This window comes from Miniopterus natalensis, chromosome 8, assembly GCF_054644295.1.
Source record: "Miniopterus natalensis isolate mMinNat1 chromosome 8, mMinNat1.hap1, whole genome shotgun sequence".
NCBI lineage: Eukaryota > Metazoa > Chordata > Mammalia > Chiroptera > Miniopteridae > Miniopterus > Miniopterus natalensis.
Window position 1 is genome coordinate 23,421,330 of NC_142088.1, and position 20,753 is coordinate 23,442,082.

The window sequence follows — 20,753 nt, forward strand, 5'->3', positions numbered from 1 at the left end:
TTCCAACCCCAAAGCCATGCAGATTATGCCACATGTTAGTTGATGATGTCTGCTGCTGTTTGCCTAGAAATGCAATTGAGAATTTCTGGCACTTACCTAGTTCCGTTACGCTCCTTTCCCTAATTTATTGACTAGTGAAAAAGATGCTCAGTAAAAATCCAGATTTGGGTGCCAGTGCTTGAAATGCCAGCTTCCTGCGGAGACTACAGGGATAACCTAGGAACCCCGGTGCTGCCCTCCGCTGGGCCCTGATGGGCGGCACAGCAAGACTCCGACCGCATGGGATGCAGCTGGTCTGGCCTGAGAGAAGGCCCCAGAGACACCACCTAGCCAGCCACCCCTGATTACTCCCTGAGACTAAGGGGCTGACAAGAACTGTTAGGACATCTGGGTTTTTGCTACACTTTGAAACCTCAGAAACTGCATCAGAGACAAAGCCACTTTCAAAAAACAAGCATAAAAAAAGTGGAGGCAGGACCGAAGTCTTCTGCTGCCCCCTGTTGGTAGGCTCCTGCTAATCCTAAACATTTTATTTAAAAAATTTAAGAATGTTACTCGATGTCGGTATTTTTATAGTTTCCATCAGTGAAGGGGGTGCCCATTCAGGCACTTGTCTGCCCTCAGCTCCCATTAAAGAAATCGGTCCTATGCCGAGCTCAGCTGAAGGTGGAAATGGATTTTATCAAACGTAACCTGCGCTTATCCAACATCATAGATTAGTTTTCAGGGAGCATCACAACACCTTTTTAAATATTTCCTATGGAGTTTTGGTCCTAGTTGTGCCACCCATTCACTGTGAAACCATACTGAAAGAATTACATCTCTTTGGGCCTCAGTCTCCTTACCTGTACAATGACCGTATTAGTCTTTTTCAATTATATGATTTGGCATTCCAAGGATCCCAGGTTTTTAGAGCTTTTGAAGGATCACAAAATAATTGAAGTTCTCCAATAAAGCAGGTCAACATTTAATCTATTATTACTGTTTTCACCCAGGCATGTATAAAATATTTGCTGCAAATTCTATTTTTATGATGTTGAATTTAATTCAAGATTAAGAATAAAGTGATGAAAATCAAACAGATAAAAGTGGGCATCAGACACTTCATAATCTTGTACCTTTCTAAGAAGAAGTGAAAACAGAAACTAGGACTTGTTCTGGCTTCAGGTTTGCATTTGTTACTCCAGCAAGAAAATGATCCTTTAAAGGAATTTGCTTTATTCTTTCTGTTGGGGGGGGGGAGGGGAAGCCTCTCATTTAAAGGTACCATATACTTCTGAAAATACTTTATATTTTATTAAATCCAGTAGTATTCTTACTATAAAAATGTATTCTAAAGTTAAAATCAAATTGAAAAGTAGCCACACATACTGTAATAGAATAAAAGAGTCTTTCTGACTCCATTCTGCTCTAGTTCCCAGTTCCCATAACACATCCGTTAGCGACTTCTGCCTAGACCTGCTCACAGACATGCCGATCATTAAAGGAATCTTACCCATAGCCTAGAGATGACTGAAATAGCCTCCCTGCTCAAATATTCCTCCCCAAGGAGATAAGGAAGGTATGTACAGAAAGGATGATTGTTTATCAAAAGATTTATAGGAACCTTGTGGCCTAGACCATGGCAACTGGAGTTTGAAGTTTCACCATCACCCTTGGCCCTTGCTGACATCCAGATGTCTTCAGTCATCAGTCACGTCCTGACCAAAAACCCCTCCCATTTCCCCAGTCTTCTGACATAAAAGAAGCCTGAATTCTGTGATTTCTCAACTCAAGATGGTTCTTTCGGACACTAGCTTGCCATCTTCTCAGCTTGCTGGCTTTATGAATAAAGTCACTTTCCTTGCCCCAACTCCTTGTCACTCCTGTGTGCTGCTAGCAGTTTGAGCTTTCACTCGATTACAATACTATCATGACTCTCCCATGGTTGGTTTATATCCAGAAGTATCTTGGGACACTGCCTTGGAAAAAATAGTCTGTGCTAACAGAGAAGAACTCTTGCAGCGATTTATAGGGCAGACTGATCTGAATCAGTGGGTAATGTGGTAACAATGACCGACGGGCCTGTGTGTTGTAAGAGAGAGCATGTGGGTGAGTTTGAAGAGTTGAAATGTCTCTAGAGGGCTGATGGGAAACACAGGTATATTGCTCATGAGAATAGTAACATCAAAAAGTGAAATACAGATGACAGCCGTAATATCAATCCGTGAAAGACAGGCATACGTCGTGCGATTATTTTAAACCAAAATCCTGGAACATGGACTCAAAAACAAATGTTACATCCCTTGAAGTAGTCACCTTGGAAGAGGTTACACATTTATCTTAATAGTGCTGTTCTCCTCGGGACACTTTGGGAACTCTTTGGGGTGATGTTCTTTGAAAGCCTGCGGTCTCCGTGGGGATAAATCTTTACCCTTTGAAGGGGGGACTGATTCATGGTAAGAGGTAAAGACATTCAGAAGTCAGCTTGATGGATAAGCAGTGGGTCAAATGGGCCAATACAGTTTTTGGTCAAAATCAGGTCAGAGAGAGACTGATATTTTGTGTGTCATTTGTAAACCAAGAAGTGTTCTGTTTTGTCTTCTGTTTCACCACATGGGGGCACTTCTCCAGGCTAGTCCTGTTTGAGCTTTCCTTTCCAATTAATTTACCTGACAGGAAGATAACGTAAGATATTTTATATTTAATAGGCTCATGACACCATGAAAGATGTCTTGTGATCCGCATGAATCCTTTCCTGAGGGTTTCACTATAGTTATATATTTGTCCATAAAATGTACCAAAGTATAAACTTTAGAAAAAATAAATGATCTCTTTTTTTTATGAGAAGATAATTATTTTTAAAGTAAACGATCTCTTTAGAACTTAAACATGTAAATCCAGGAGAGATAGTAAGTCATAAAGCTATTAAAATGAATCTGCCACTAAATTAAAACTATTCTCCATTACATTATAGCCTTGTTATATAACACTAATCATAAACTTATTTCAATTATGAATGTTTTATATCTTGATAATGAATCGATAAGTAGAAAGACAGGTCGAGATGCTTTTACTGGTGCTTCTTGATGACCTGAGGGTCTCATTTCCACTTACTATCCTCCTGACCTGTGTGCTTTCAGTTCTACCCACAGCAAAGTGAAAGCTGGTTCTGTATCCAATGACATAAATGAGAGGTTCATGTTATCCCACAATTCTGTGTTCCGTATGTTTATAAAACCTACGTCAGAAAGTCTGGTCAGAATATGACCTCCTAAGGGCTAAAAGAAAGATTAATCAGCAGCGTTGGGGCTTTTATTGTGAATGCTGAATTGAGTAGACAGTGGCATTTCTTTTCAGTCTAACAAGGTGATTAGAATAAAAAATGCCAGGCATCGTGAATCTTTTTTTTCCCTTTTACAAAGCAAACTATGAAGACAGAATCACTTCAATGCCACCCACTTCTAATTTCTGACTTGAAGGGACTCAAATTATGACTTATGTGTGAATTCATTCTGAAACTATGCGTGTATATCTTGCCTGATCGACAAGAAATGGTTAAGCAGAGTAACCTTGGGTGCTTGCAGCGGGGTGGGAATGGCAGGGTGGGCAGTGTGTGTGTCAGGTGGGGGGCGGCTGGGTTATGGGCCTGAATGTGTACTCCCTAAATTCGTATGTTGAAACCCTAACCCCCAAAGACGATGGCATTAGCAGATGGGGCCTCTGGGAAATGCTTAGTTCAGGAGGGCGACCTAAGCACTTACAGATGGGACCAGGACCTTATTAAAGAGGCTCCTTCCCTAGTCCCTCCCGCCAAGTGATGACATAGTGAGAAGGCAACAGCTCTGAGCCAGGAACAAGGGTCCCCCGAGTGTGGCCTGCTGGTGCATGCCCTTGGGCTCCAGCCCCCAGAGCTGTGAGAAAAAAATGTCTGTTGTTTATAAACTACCAGTCTGTGGCATTTTGTCATAACGGCCTAAACTGACTAAGATAAAGAGGAGGGTGGAAACTAGGGGGATGAGCAGTGAGAGGGTGGGGTGTGGGGCGAGGCAGGAGCTGAAGCAGAGTGTTTGGAGAGGGGACGAGGCCGCGTTCCTGAGACGGTGACATCTGCTAGACAGGCAGTGCTCAGGGAAAAAATCTCAGCTAACGAATTGCTACATTTTTGTTTTGTTTTGTTTTGATTTTTGCAGCCAAGAAAGTAAGGGTTTATTAGTTGAGGAAATGGCGCCAATCCTGGAGTCACAGTTAAGCTAGTGCTCAAAGCCCCAGCTCTCGATGGCTTCCAGGGGATGGGTTATATAGGGGGGAGTCATTCATTACGGTGGCTAGAGGAATTTGGGTCAGGGACTCTCTTGATTGTTTGGGGCCAGGGCAGGGAATAGGTGATCCTTGTATCAGGTCCTGAAGACATGGTCCGTAGGTCCGTCCACTCTCATGGGCCTGGGGCTGAAACAACTGGAAAGACGGCTGTGAACCATGTAAGGAAATGAATCTTATTTTTATAAGAACCTTTACTTTATAAATTACTTTCATCTACCTTTCCATTCCACGACACATTATAGTCATGAGCTGTGTTTTTTTTGTTTTGTTTTTAATATATCTTTATTGATTTCAGAGAGAGGAAAGGAGAGGGAGAGACAGAGATAGAAACATCAATGATGAGAGAGTCATTGATGGAGCCCGCAACCCGGGCAGGGGGCCCGACCGGGAATCGAACCCTGATCGCCTGGATCCCAGGTCGATGCTCAACCGCTGAGCCACGCCCGGCCGGGCTATAGTCATGAGCTTTTAAAAAGAGTATTTTTTGTAGTTCATAATTGCTTACATTTCTAAGAGCGTAATGGCAAAATAAGCAATGTGCCAATGTTTTAGATTCTGTTTCATCGACACACTGATTCACTCAGCAGAGGGAGCTCAAGCTTTAATTTTGAGAATTTGGGCAGAAAAGTAAGGCTCTGTAAAAAGAATCTGAAATAAATTGTGCAACTCTCATTTTAAACAAGGTTTCCTTTTAGTACTTCTTGGAACAAAAACCACTTGATTAGGTTCATTTTAATCTCCTTAAATAGATGTGACTGATTAATTCATTTTGGAGCAGAATTTTCTTCAATAAGGTTCTGATTTGCTTACCAAATAGGCTAATTTAGAACAGGTATCCCAGCTCAGGAGTCTGCAGATTCATCTAGAACGAAGATAACTGTCCACATATCTACCCTTCTGTGGATTTTTACATTGCACTGTGGACTCAGAACATAAACATATTTGATTTGTTTTAATACAACTATGATTTGACATTGAACAGTTGGGTATAGAGGTCTCTCTGCCCTTTGAGATTATGAAACAGATATTTATGTAAGACTTCAAAGGATGTTTATGACATAATCTAAGCTCAAAGGCAAAGTAAATAAAGATTGAGAGAATGAATTAATCTCTCAGATAAAGAGCCAGAACCATTAAGTTGAGTCAGAGTATTGAAATCATAGATGAAATTGGTAACAGTAACAGATGAGGTTCTGTGTGCATAAAATGCAGATTTTCAGTTATCTAAAGGACTATTGTAATGACAGAAGCAATATTTTAAAAACTATTATTTTCTTATGATCAAAGTCAAGCAGATTTGTAAATAAAAAATACAGGAAAATAATGTTAAGAAGAGCATAAATAATATATTTATTTTACTTAGTGTTTGCAACTTTATATCTAGCTTTGAAATTAATGTGTGCAGTATCTTAAATGGGTATTTTTTCTTTCCCTTTCTTAAAAATCCTCAAATTCTCCTTAATTAAGATTTAAAAATCACTATAACTGAGCTAATCCAAAACACTACAATTTTGAAAACATCCCTTAGATTGTGAAGGAAGATTCCACTGATAAAGGAAAAAATGCCAAATAGCTCACATCACATTGCTCTGTAATTATTCTTGTATACATCTACGTTTCCACAATGCTATCAGTTCCTAGGGAAGAAATAATGTATTTTTCAGCAGGCTTGATTTACCAGCATAGAGCCCAGTGCCTGACACATGGTAAATGCTTAATGACTATCAAATTAATAAACAAATAGGTGTTTAAATGATTTTATTCCACCTATACCTTTTAGATTAATGTTGATAGAAAGAATTAAGTCCTAAATTGTGGGGGGAAATGTCATGCCTCTCCATGTTGGATGCCTTTGGGACAGCCACTGAAATCGGTTCTGCTGAGCTGGAGAAAGGAAAACTGGAGAACATGTGCCTCTGCTTCGGCCTGTGGAAATGCCACAAGCTAGTTAAGTGAGAATGTGGGGGCTGTTCTCATCTGCTGCTGGAGGCAATGAACAGACTAAGTTTTCCTTGACTGATGGAGGTGGTGGTTAGAGATAGCTGAATGAATTTCTGGGTGAGTCAACAAACATTTGTTGAGCGCCAGCTATGTGCAAAAAATTGAATCTCAAAAGAGAACGTGCTGTACAGTCTTTACCAGGATTTTCTGAATTTAGGAGATATTCTTTTCAGAAGAGCAGATGGGGTTCCCATTACATTGCAAAGTAGATTTCCTCCATCCTCACAATCCGGGAATTTAGCTAGTGTCAAATAGCCTTAGCTTTCTTTAGCAGAGCCATCCGCAACATAGGGACCTTGTCATAATAATGGAGAATATACCTTCTTTTGTGTTAGTCCATAAAAATAATTCCAAAATCCTTGCAAGGGAGAGAGTAATTGGATGGAAAACTTCCTTAAACTTTGGAATTATTTATAATTCCAAAAAAGTAAAAGAATTATCATCGATAGGAAAGAAGCCAGCTAGATATTGTGTTGCAAATAATACAATGACCCAGAAGCGATTATTACAGGCCTAATAAGCAAAGTGAAGTAACATATGACTAATGAGGCTTATTGTCAACTTCATTCTCGAGTTGGAATGAGAGACCACATTGGTCTTTAGGAGTCAGAGATATTAATTATATGACAGGCTGGCTGTTAGTTGGGCAAAGGGTGAGTTTCAATCACTTGGTATGTATTTTGATCAGTGAGTATATACTATGACATCTTTCACTAATTTCCATTTTCATTATAGGAAGTAGGAACTGTGACCTCTTTGCTGTCACCAGTAGCAGGGCTCCCCACCACCAGAGGGGCTTTGAGGTCCTTCACTTTCCGTCCCAGAAAATGGGTTCTTAGGGTGATCCAGGTAGTTCTCTCTTTATGGAAAATCAGAAATTCCTTTTGAGGATCTTCCACCATTCTCTGCGCTAGATAAATGCACACTTAAAGCTGATGTCAGTGACAAAACATGTGGACTTCATTAAAGCTCACAAACTGAGTGGGGTTGAACAGAACCCACCATGGAAAACAAAACAAGAAAGATACTGTGCTTACAAACAGTGATCTCATCAATTCACAATTAAATTCATTGCTGTGCATATTTATTTTTCCATCTCTTCTAACTTTTAAAAAAACACTAAGTGGATTTTAATTAAATCCTAACTTGTAAACAAACAAGGATCTTATGTGCCAGGAATGAGATTTCTCAAGTGAAAAAATAATTTTTGGCTAAGTTACAAATGATGATAGCACACTGACAGAAAATGAACTGTATGCACGCTGTGTGTGTGTGTGTGTGTGTGTGTGTGTGTGTGTGTGTGTGTGTGTGTGCTCTTTATTGTCAGACAAGATCACAGAGCAGAAACACATTGAGTAAGCATACCAGGAAAGGAGGCACCCAGTTCCTAAGCCCACTCTGGCCCCTAAGAAGTCAGGTGAATTTAGGAAAACCTCAGAACTTCTCTGGGCTTGACTTTATCCGCAAATTGGGGATTTGACTAGAAGCTCTTTTGGCTCTGAGGCCTTATTTCTAGGAGGTAAGGCTGGCTGTTTTACTGAACCACAGAAATATGGTAAAAGCATAGAATGTGAGACTTTTAGAAGCCAATGGAGACCTTCCTCTCACAGACCATTATTGTTTCTCAAGCAAGGTTGAGGGGTTTCACAGCTACAGTTGAAAACTGGACTTTTCTCAGCAGAAGTAGTTCACGGGTAGAATTTCTTTAAAGTTTTCTTCCCATCCACTTGTCAAAATTAGCGGCACAACAAGTGATGGCTGACAATAAGAGGGCATGAACAAGTAGGAAATACATATTTATGAGGGTCATTTGCAAATAGTTGACTATGCTTAATTGGGTGACCTTCTTCTTCTCTCTTTTTTTCAATGGACTTCTGTGCTCCCAGTTTTAATCCCGTGCAGGGATCAGGTAATACAGTCATATTGTTCCTATTTCTTTCAGTCTAACCAAATTTGCCACTATTCTAATGGTGTTCCACAAAGAATATAGTATTTCTGATTATTGACTTCTGATTGCTCCTTTGTGTGAGTAAATCTGAGAACCACTGGTCTAGTTTTATAGAAGAAAATAACAATGAGGACCAAAGAGGGCAAGTGACCTGGTCAAGGTGACTCCGATAGTTACTGTAAACAAGACCATGAACCCGAGGGCGCCAGGCTCCCTGCCCAGAGTCTCCTGCACATGAAATTGTTCTATTCATCTGGAAAAAGCATGATTTAAAAACTTCTGCTGGTTAATAATAAATAAGGGACCCATCCCTCAAGGGAAATTGAACTGTTTAATTTGTTTGAAATTAAATTTTATGATACCTTTGTAAAAATGTTTTATGCAACACTGTTTTGTTCTTTTGAGAGCCATCAAAAGGGCAGAACTTTTGGTAAAATTGCCAATAAATCATTTCACATTGTATAACCATAGAACCAGCTCAAAATGAACCTGTCCAGTTAAACAATATACTGAGTTACTCTTTGGAGACAACAGACCAAAACAGCATGTCACGTAGCCAAAGCACGTGCAGAGGAGAGAGCTTTGACCTACAGTTACTTCTGGAACCAAAGTTTCACACACACACCCAGAACTAAAGTCTTGCACCCCCACTCCCACCCCCCGAATGGAACAAAAGGACTGGAACATAACCAGACCTTGAACCCTGGAACCTTTTCAGAAGTGAAGAATTCATTGTCCAGGAAGATCCAGTGCCAACACCCCTTATCATAAATGGCCAAGCTCCAAGGTCCTCCAATTAAAACTCACCCCACCAGGACTTCCACACAGGGGCACCCCCAACCCCTCAAAACCCTTAACCTAGTACAGCGAGCAAGATAGATTTGAGGTACCATTAGGCCTCCCATCTCGGTTGGTGTCTTCTGGGAAATTTGGGTTTATGGGGAGGTGTTGGAAGGAAGGAGGCCTTGTTGCCAAAATCAGTGTGAAAGGAGACTGTCTGAACCGGGCAGTGTGGGTGCCGAGGAAAAGCAGTAGTGAGCTCACGGGCTGGAGCATGTTACCATCACGAGGCCCTGGTTATGGGGGACAAAAATAAAAAATGGTGCTACCAATAACATAAATGTGGAAGTCAGGAGAGAGACTGGTTTAGCGGGGCAGGAGTGGGGGTTACAGTGCACTCAGGATCACGCCTGTGAAGGAAGAAAGCGTCACGAGAGAGCAGAAGTAGAAAAGAATTTGAGAGTCACTTACAGAGATGTTGCTGGAGTCTCTGGAGTGAATGAGACATCAAGTGAAGAAAGCGCATGAGAAGAACTTGGCCAGGAAGGAGAATGTGTGGGGTGAGAGCTGCCTGCATCTGCGAGAAAGGCTGTCTCATCGATGAGGCACAGACTCGCCCAGTATTAGCCCATATGTGCAACTACAGGAAAGCAGATCTCAGATCAAATAAGAAATGGCCGAGGGAGCCCCTGAATCCAACTCTGTCTATTGCAGTTCCAGGGAAATTCACCGCTGAGGTTCCAGTTCTAACATGAAGGAAATTTGATTAGTTGCCACTCTGCAGGGGGGAGATGCAGAGAAAATTATAGCTGAAGAATGATTAATTGTTAGAGTGAGCACTTTATTAGAGCTTCTGGAAATTATTTTTTTTGCATACAAACTGCCATCTTGGAGTTCATTCTTAGGTATATTTCTACGGATGGCAGAAGCATCAAAAGTGGTTTGAAGGGGGCCACTCCCAATTTTGTCCTTAGGCCTCAGGTTACTGGGAATCTGCTCTGGGTCCCAACTCTGGCCTCCTTGTGCCATACCTTTTTCAAGGGGCAAAGAGTGCTCAGGGATCTAAGGGACATTCCACTAATAGCCAGTGCCCCAGACGTGATTCTACTTGCAGTCAGTCTTTTAGCCACAAGCTGTGGGCACCTATGACCTCAGAATTCCCCGTCCCAAAGGCCCCAAACCCACTTCCAGGGCCCACGTGGGTCTCTGTTCTAGTCCCTCCTCCCAGAGAGAGCAGATGTGCAACTTGGAGTTCATGGGAAGCTGTTTGGGGGATGGATGGAGCTTGGATACGTGAGCTGGGTGTTCAGTCTGTGATGGCATCAATGCTGGGAGGGAAGAAAAGAGAACTGGGTATCTTCTGTTTGTACCCTTGCTTTGTGTCTTGTAAATGTTAGCAGCAGGCCAGCCCAGGCAGTGACATTTGGGAAGCAGGGTATTTAGTAAGCAGCCATGCCAGTCTTTAGATTCCCCCCCTGCCCTTTCCAATGTAAACTAGACACCACACAAACTTGGTTTTTAGAGGCATTTCTGTTTCTTCTTTAACCACTACATCACACTTTTTTTTTGTATGTGTGATTATAAAATTAATGCGTGTTCAGGTAAAAAAAATCATGTAGCGCTTCTGTAAAATCTAGAATATAAAATAAAATTTATAACACAACTGTGCAGAGATAACTACCATTAACGTTATGTGTATTTCCTTCCATATTTATTCTTGCCCTGTGTAATGTGCTTATATTGTATAAGCACAATCCCCTGTTGTTGACCATTTACCCTGTTTCTAAGTTTTGTTATTATAAATAACACTGTGGCCAGTATCCTTATATACAACAAATCTTTGACCTACCTCTGATTATTTCCCTGGGGTAGATTCCTGGCAGTGGAGTTGCTGGGTCAAAAAGTATGTATACAGAAATTTTTAATTCCCTGGACACTCTCTAATTTCTATTGCCTTGTAGAGCCATTGCTTGCCAAGATTTTTCTAAGGGCAATTCTGAACGTCAGCTAGTGGGAAAAACTGGCATTTACTAAGTAACTGCTATGTGCTTGTCAATGCGTTGGGACTAAATGTATATCATTTATGATGTTGTTCAGGCTTCCTAATAACTTCCTTTAAATAGTATCCCAATTATACCAAGGAGGAAGTTAGACCTGAGCTGGAAGGTTTCAGGGCTGGGACTCGAGCTGGGTCTTCTCTTGCCAAAGGCGGAGTCGCTATGCTGGTACCATCTGACTAGTTTCTACTTCCCGCAGGCCCAGCGTGGGGGATCCTTCTCCCAGGAAGACTTGGGTTTCCAGTGGCTGAGGGTCAGTGGAGAGAAAGGGATAGAAGAACTGGGGGGGAAAGTGCTTTTAGAACTTCCACAAGCCCCTCGACCAGCGCCCTGAGCCCTGTTGGCCAGGTTCATCCTGAGCAGGATACGCTGAGACCAAATATGAAAGCTGCAGATAAAAGAGGGGACAAAAGGGAAGACTTACATTAGTTTTGATGGCAGGCTTCTTTTCTTCTTGACCCAAGCAACATTTCCCTATCTCCCTTCCTTACTCATTTGGTAAGGCAGAAACTAAGGATGGCAAAATTAGGGAATTCTGGAGTTCTAAAATACCATGAGAGGTAATAATAACGATGATGATAATATTAATAAGGGTGGCAGTAGTAGTAATACCAGTGGTAGAAGCTGTATTAATTGCAGTAGAGGTTTTATTGAGCACTCCGAATATGCTTAGCTGGATGTTTTATACTTTATAAACATGACATCATTTAATCTCCAGGCCCTTCAGTCCTCTGCGGCATCCTGCTCTCCACTCCTCTCTCTGGAGAATTGTCTCGGGGATTAAATGCCTAAATGAATGGGAAACTCTGGACTGTGGTGGACAAGCAGGAAACTCTAGCTGTTGTTAATAATTAGAGACAATGCAAAGTTGTGTTTTACAAGCATGAACTCCATTATCAGAATGCATAGCTTCAAATTCTGATTCTGCTACTCTTTAGCTATATAATCTGATAAATTACTTAACCTTTCTAAGCCTCTGTTTCCTTACCTGTAAAAGAAGATTATGGAAGGCTATGACCTGCCCATTCATTTCCCTCTGGGAATCTGGCACAGGCCCCTTCTCTGTGCTTATTTGACCCAGTGTTCTAGCTGGTTATATAATCTTTAAAGTCTTGAGGAAACGGAAAATGAAATGTAGGTGACAGTGTAAGATACCTAGGTTCCGTAACACATATTTTCAAATAAATAATGAATGAGAGAATTTAAAAAAGAATGAACAAATAAATAAGTAGATCGTATTGTAATTTGTCTTGCTTCTCCAGTTCAGGTAAACAGTAATACTAGTATTTATAACTGCTAGGCTCCAAAACAAATGTTTTACATGGATTATTCATGTTGATTTTGTTTACAAAATCTCTAGTCTCCATCCTTTAATCTTTCTTTTAGATATATTTTCTTGCATGTCCCCTTTTGAAATCATCTTAACTCTTTCTCACTTTTCCACATTCTTTTTAATAATTTAGGAATCCAAACATCTCTGGATTTATAACTTCAGCAGTTTATGAGTTTTATCTTTGCAGGAAAAAGATTGTATTTTTTTGAACTAATGATCACATATAGTCTTTCTTACCTACTTACCATAGGTTTTATTTGGAGGCGGGGAGAGGTTGGAGAGAGTGGGAAGAGGAGGGTCTGAAATTAATGCTTTGTGGAGGTTACAGGTTGCTCAGTGGCTGTTGACTCCACACAACATGAAAGATGGAAATGGTTTCTTCTCTCTTCCCCGTAGACCATTAGTACTGATCAAAGATGGAATCACATTCCGAGAGGACACAGGCATTTATATCACAAAATGCTTCACTTTGGCTGTAACCCCACAAATGTGCTGCTGAAATGACAGTGTGAGAAACAGTCTCTTCTCCGATTTTCCCTGTCACAAAGCTCGGTGCTAGGAAGATGGCCTAATCCATTTTCACTTAGAATACGCTGTTCTGTAACCTTCACCTTCAAAAAAGCCGTTAAGGTGCTACCTGTCTGCATTTCTGAGAAAAATATCTGCTTACTCTCATTGAGATGGGCAAAACAGTAAACCTCGGAGTCTGTAATGCACAATATTAGGCTTTCCTTGAAAACCAATTCCACATAATGGGTGTGAGGCTTTGCTATTTAATCCCGAAGTGATGGCTCAGCAGCTGTCAGTGGTTTCATATTCACAGGACTGAAGCTTTCCCCTCTCTCCGCAATGGGTCTGTACTCAGTACAGCAGCCTGTGTGACCGGGGTAGACATAAATACACAATGTTTCAGCCCACAGGACACTTCTGCCCTTGGCATGTCCCCACCCCTCCTTGTAAGAAAGAATCATAGACAAAATCCCAGTAGTTTTTCTAGATTGAACCAGTGTCTTCAGAAGACATTTATTTATTTTTTTAAATTAATTAATTACTTAATTATATTTTTTAATCTTCACCCAAGGATATTTTTTCCATTGATTTTTAGAGAGTGTGGAAAGCGGAGGGGGAGAGAGAAACATCAATGTGAAAGAGACACATCAATTGGTTGCCTCCTGCACAAGCTGGACCAGGGTTAGGGATTGAACCTGCAACCCAGGTACCTGCCCTTGACTGGGAATCGAACCCATGACCCTTCAGTGCATGGGCCAATGCTGTACCACTGAGCAACACCGGCCAGGGCTTCAGAAGACATTTAGAATATATTTCTAAGGTTCACTCTGGGGAAGGGTACAGAACAAGAAATCAGGGAAGAGAAAGGACAAAGGACAGAGGAAACCCTACAAGGGGAACAAGCCACAAGCCGGAGATGTGTGCACCTTATGAACAGAAACACTGACTGCTCTAGTTCCAGACTATGTTTTCAAGGACGTTGATATAAGGAGCAAGCAGCCTTGGAAGATAAAGATAGCATCACTCTGTGGAAGAATCATCAAGAATTCTTACTGTCAAATATAATAAAGATAATGCCACCTTCTGGGAGGCTCACCACCCATTATAAAAGATTTGAGTTCCCTGATCTTAGGATGCCTCTCCTGTAACACAACCCATTGCACATCCAGGTGTCAACTGGCCCTCTGCACATTGCCTTGTGTGAACTAGAATTCGAGAAGCTGCCATAAATGCTATTATTCTAGTTACCCTATTGCTGTAAACAATAAAGTCCTTTGTCTCTGACCCAAGAGTCTTATGTCTTCTGTTAGCATCCATCAAATTGTGTCAGGCTAACTTGTTAGCTTGTAAGTAGGGTCAACTTCAGACCCTTTATAGTTCTTGCCAATCACTGGATAGTATTTAAAATATCTTATAAAATTGGAAGGAGTGAGCTTGACACAGAGAGATTCTCTCTTACAAGGATGGGAAAGGATGTTTGTGGGGCATGGCTCCTAGATCTATTCAGAATGTCACTGCTGTAACTATCCCTATGTCTCTTCAGACCAGTGATTCTCACTTTTCTAAGGGGGAGTCATAGACTCTTTGAGAACTGACAGTTCTGTGAATAGACACACATTTTGCACAAAATTTTAAACATTTGTGGGTCCCTTAAAGGTATTAATTGGCCCTAAATCAGATCCCCTGGTTTGGACTGATTTTCCCTAAGGGTAAGAACCATAGTCGTACTGCTCACAACACACTGGCACTCAACTAAGGCTTTCAGAAGGGCACAGGAATGAATTTAAGAAACAAATAAGTAAATTATAAGACTGAAATACTCCAAAATATGAAATGAAAGAGGACACTAATTTTGGGGGGAAAAGTAATAATAATAAAGGAGGTCCTGATAATTCTCTAAGAAAAATAACAATGTAAATGATCTCAGGCAAATAAACAGATTCAGACAAGGTGGCTAAGAGCATGGACTCTACAACCAGATTATGTGGGCTCAGATCCTGACTCTTCCACTTGCTAGTGATGGGATCTTGGGCAGTAACTTAACCACTCTGTACTTCAGTTCCGTCATCTGCACAATTGGCACATAGTACCTACCACAGGATGGTTCCTAGTACATAGAAAGTACTTGGTAAAAGGAGCTGTTACGGTAGTATCTAGATATTACTAAAGCACAGGCTGTGGGTGATAAAGACGACTTGCAGTTTTGGTGCAATGATGCTAACTGTTTGGTAGAAATCACCAAAATCTAAAGAGATGAGACCCACTAAGGGGCCTCATATCTGGCAATGCTAAAGAGAAAATGAACAAAGGAGGCAGAGACCCTATGATCCTAAAATATAAACTTGAGTGGAAGTCCAGGAACCTCACAGAAAGAAGGGTGTGGTAGAGACCATTTGAGTGAGAACTTAAAAAGAAACGAACAGAAATTTACCCATGACTCTCTCATACATCACACCATGTGCCACGGAGCTTGCTGAAGGTAACTGTCCAGATTCATTTCTTTCCTAACTTACTGGGAACTGGGGTTCGAGGAGCTGCCATAAGCACTACCACTCTAGCTATGCTATTGCTTTTTTTTTTCCCCCCCCTGACCCTTTGATCCTTGGCCTTCTTTGGCTTTTGATATCTGCCTTTAGCTCCTCAGTTTTTGGCAAATGGTGAGGCTTCTACTTCTGGCTCTTGAACCCAGCTTCCTCTGAACATTACTTTCAGCATTTCTCTGCAGCCTCGCTATGGAATGTCTTCATACCTCCAACCCCATCCTACCAGTTCAACCAACATTTAGTTTCCAGGGGGGTTTGAATCCCACAGTCCACTTGGTCCAGCAACAGGTATGGATAGGGCTTCCTAAACCTAGTTACAGACCTGGGTGAAGGGAAGGACATAGCTGGGAAGGGATGCTTCAATGATCTAGGCTTGAGAAACTCTACCTCTTCCAAAGAGGGGTTAAAAAGTTATTGCACACCTCAAAAGTGAGAGGAAAAAATGAGGGGAATGGCTGTCAAGCTAACCACAAAGCCTGCTATATGAGAGTCATAGACTGTTCAGGGAGAGCATCTTTGGATTCATAACAAGAGAAGGAGAAAAATGCTGGGTGTTTTTATTTAAGGCTTTAGGCTTATGAAAAGCCAGTTTCAGAAAGTACAGAGCAATAATCGACTTTCTCCCATTTACCAGAAACTGTAAACAGGTAATATAGCAAAAAATGCATAGGAAGCTCTCAGAAATGAACTTTGGAAAATGTAAATATAAGTAAGGAAGAAATAAAGAGTTAGGGGGACACTCACTGTACCTAGATTGTCTCTGATCAGCAAAGACAAAGGGTATGAACAAATGATGGAAGCAATGAGACAAACTGTTGATGAAGGCAGAAGAGTGGCACAGAGCAGTGGCAAGTTGGCTGAAGCACCTGAGGGAGATGTACTTTGTGGAAAAAACTATAACCATAATATGTATCAAAATGAGAAAAAATACACTGCTCAAAGGACACAGAGTAATATTAACAAATGCCAGAGAGAAGGCAGAGCCATCTTATTTTAATTTTTGCTCCCATATTTCTCACCAAAGTCATATTTGGTGAATTAAAAGCACCAGAAAGACTTGAAGCCCAAGATACTGGGAGATTTTTAAGAGAGCACTTAGCTTTTTTTAATTTGTTCAAGTGGTCAGATCGATCAAGGTGAATTATGTTCCCCGACCTTGAAATAATTAGTAGATGAGATTGTGAAACCATAACCAGTAATCATTTGGACACATCGCAGAAAACTAGAGCAGTGATAGAAAACTGAAGACAGGCAACCTTTGATCCTGATTTTATAAAAGATGGATTTAGATGAGGTCAACTTTGCTCTCAGGCAACTTTCTGGATCTATTCTGGAATGAATTATTGATGCGAGGGCCTAGAGCACTGGTCCTTAAGAGGAGACCAGGTGCTCAAGAAAACCAACCTCATTTTCTTTTGAGAAAAGATTTCTGGACTGAGAAACCAATCAGTGTCATAGACACGGTGCATGGGGATTTCACAAAGCACCTCGCAGTGTCTGTGCTCCGTCTGCGGAGGAGACGGAAACTGGAAACGCGCGATACCACGGAAGGGTTTGTACTTACTGAACGAAAGTTCACTATTAACAGTGTTGATTAATTTTCTTATAGTTCTCCACTTGGCTTAGTCTGCTCGATATTTTAATCAGTGATTTACAGAGAGAAGGCAATGTTTATCAGATTTGCAAATAATAGAATAAAAGTTAGAAAGTGTCTCGAAAGGATAGAAGCATTGTAAAATTTAGTAAGAATTTACAAGTTCCCAAAAGCACAAACAGGGCAAACCACTTTAAAAGTCTTCGGGCATTTCATATGACTGCAAATTCATGAGCCCTAAGTGACTTTTCCCTAATTCCTAAGAGTCTATGATTTCATAAACATTAATAGTACTTAACGACTGTAGCAAGCAGCAACAGCCACAATGAAAAATATAAACAAATCAAAAGGTCATTGCATCTTTTAACTAGTTCTAAGTACATTAAGGTTTTAAAGTCCTAATATTTCCAAACACCATTCCAATAACATTGCAATTGCGTCAAAACACCCATACGAAGACTGTTTCCCTAAGCATATGTTACCCCAACATACGTTACACTAAAATGATCAGAAACAATTGACATGGTGCCAAGAATATAAGAGTCATATGAAAAATTCACTTTATTTTCTGGGAGCTGCCTCAGTTTCCCTTCCTGCTAAATAGGGGTGGATAATACTTGCCAACACTGCTGGAGAGGTGGAGAGGATCAGAAAGAGCAACAAATCAATCTTTGCCAAGCCCTTTGGCATAATTCCTGGGAGTGAAATGCTCGAGTACCTTGATCGTCTTGTTAAAGACAATTCTTATGGCAGAGTAAGAGGTTCATGACTCGCCACCCAAGCTCCCCATGAACTGCTCTCTGGCTCCTTAGGAGAGTGTGGGTGCTCACCACCATACCTGGGGTGCAGGACCTGCCCTGGGCACTGTGGCCTTCAGTAATTCTTTCCTGAAGCCAAAGAACACAGAGGATCCGCCCTGAAATCTGAGGGGTAGGAAGCTCTCAGAAAGGAAACGGAGGCTTCTGGTTGGTAAAGCTGGAAGGAGCACAGGCCTGTCAGGTCCCAGCTGGGGGCGCTGTCATTTGTTCACATTGAAGATGCCCAGAAGGCCGCCCGGGAAGAGAGCCCATTGAGGCAGCTGGGAGAGGGAGTCCTCATAGTCAACACAGGGCTTGACTTCAAGGGCATAGATTGGATTCAACCAAGACCACAGACAATGAGATCATCTGCTTTTATTGTTCCCTCCCTCATTCTGCTACTACTTGGGGGGAACATTCTTGAATTGTAGGGATTTATTGTGAAGTTTTCTGTCCATAAAGAGAGCTCCGGCTTTTCTACTTCTCATTTCCTGTTCTAACGTGGAGGGTTGCCTGCTGTTTCATTCACTTTGGGACATTTTTAACTAATGCATCTTCAGTACCTGAGTTAAAGATCCTCTAGAAACTTACCCTGAGACTAACATGCCCAGCTGTGTGCCTCTGATAGTGTGAGGGGCTTCACCAGGACAAAAGGACAAATAGGCCTGTGATGTTCCTCCCCCGCCTCAGCCTCTAGCCCTGTGGTCTGCCAGCAACTTTTATTGCACACGAATTCCATCCTTCCCCCCAAAGTGTTTATAACTTCCTCTGAGGGGCATTTGACACATATAGTCTTGATTAAAGACTATTATATAACATGCCAAATTAAAATATCCATGTCACAAGGGTGTTTCTTTTTTTTCTGGCTAGAGTTAGTAGCATGCCTATTTACACAGACCAAACAAGACGCAGCCTTGTTTTTCTCATTTTATTATAGGAACCAAGGTAAATGTGCATCGTCCCCTTTCCCTGTCTTTGTGCACAGGAACCAAATCAAAATCTTTGCAATGAACTCTGATAGAAGAAAAAGGTTATACAAATGCAAGAAACATTGCCGTTTCCAGAGTTTCTTGTTTTGTTTTCCCAAACAAACAAAAGGATACAGTTTTCCTTATGACTGAACAATAAATATATTTCAGGATCTGAGTTCCTCTCGATGACTTGTGTGGAGGAAATGATTCTATGGATTGAGGCAATTTTCCTGTAGCCCATTCTTTCTGAATAGCTGAGCCATTTAAGATGCGTGTGTTGATCTTGTTTGCCTGAGTTGATCAAAGATCCCTCTTTGTGACTGCAAAATTATGTAACACTGCATTGTATTCTGTTTTATTTCAGCAGGACGAATGTTTGGCTTCCTTTCAGAAGATAAACAATCAAGATTTGCATTCTTAAACAACACTGGTTTGGGGTAAATCATAAAAGAGTATGAAATACTGAATAGTTAAAAACTTAAAAATCTTGAGTTCACAGAGTCGAATAAAAGTTTTCATTCTCATCGCCACCTGCGAAACATGTTCTTTGTTCTTTACTCATATTTGCAAAGTTCAGAAAACAAGAAGTTGGCAGCAGTAGATAAATAGCATTATTTCAGCACCCCCGGGAAAACACCCACACAGTCCACTGCCCCTTCCTGTTAGTGAGAGGGTTCTGGAAGCCTTGCTACCTCCTCAGGAGAGGAAACAGGTCACAGAGGAAAGAATGCAGTTTGGGAGGAGACGGATGAAAAGCAAGGTCCCCCGAACCTGGGTGGTCTCGGGTCCATTGCGTAGCTGCACTGAGCCTCCCTGTCTTCGCACAGCCCTGTGTCAGCGCCCCTTGGGTTCAACCTTGGCCTGTGGTGCTGAAAACCCTGACACAGGGCTGCCCTTGGTGCAGCGTCAAGGACAGGGAAAAGCAAGGAGCACCTGCCGCTCGTGGATTACGTCTTAGAGAAGCCTCAAGAACTCAAAACAAAAGCGAGGCCAGAAAATGATTTTGTCCATTCTGATAAAAAAGTTAAGAATCTCTGCTTAAAGGAGCAACATATTAAAATGTAAACTAACTGTGAAATTTATTCCTAGCTTTCTGGCATGATTTCCCTTCTATTCTTGCTGGTCAAAATTTTATAAGTATTTGCAAATGACCTGAAGGGTTTACACTCGCGTGTGTTCGTGCGGGGTTCAGGAAGACAGACGGGGAGGAAGGGAGAGATGAAGAACACAATAAAGGGAGGCTGATGCCTGACACTCAGATGAATGCAAACGCAGTTACAAAATGTAGTCTGAAGGCTCAACAGAATCAAGTGCTGTCCATCTAGCAATCCTAGTACCTTTTACAAGTAGATTCTCTCTCCTGTTTGCTCTCTCTCGCTCCCTCACTCTCGGGCAAGCTCTCTCCCTTTTCCCCAGAGAACTACGAATACAAATTGACATGGGTTTGTCACAGCCATAGAGCAAATCATCAGCTCCCAGTCTGGTCACTTGAACACCTACTTTCTGCTGTGGTTTCTCTGTCTACATACATTTAGAAATAACAACGTGGAAAACTTACCTTTGTTCTGTTCACAGAGAAAACAACTTCATTTGATTTCTTGGAGTAGACATTATGCTAAAGGAACTGGCTGAAAGCTGTGAAGTCCTATGGAAATACCTGCTGCCGTGTCTACCTGTGTCGCCTCGATGCTCTGGCCGGGGGATGGACAGCTGGACGGAGGGCAGCCCCCATCGGGTGATTTTGGCCTGTTCTCTGAGTGTGTTCTTCCAACCAAATCCTGCCTCTGTGCTCTCAACCCTTACATCCCCACCTTCCTCTGCTAACTCCAGTTTCCTCTTCCTTTAAACCAATTTGAAATTTCAATCTCAACCTCGTTCTTACACAATGCACACTTCTCCCTGCCCTGGGGGTGACCC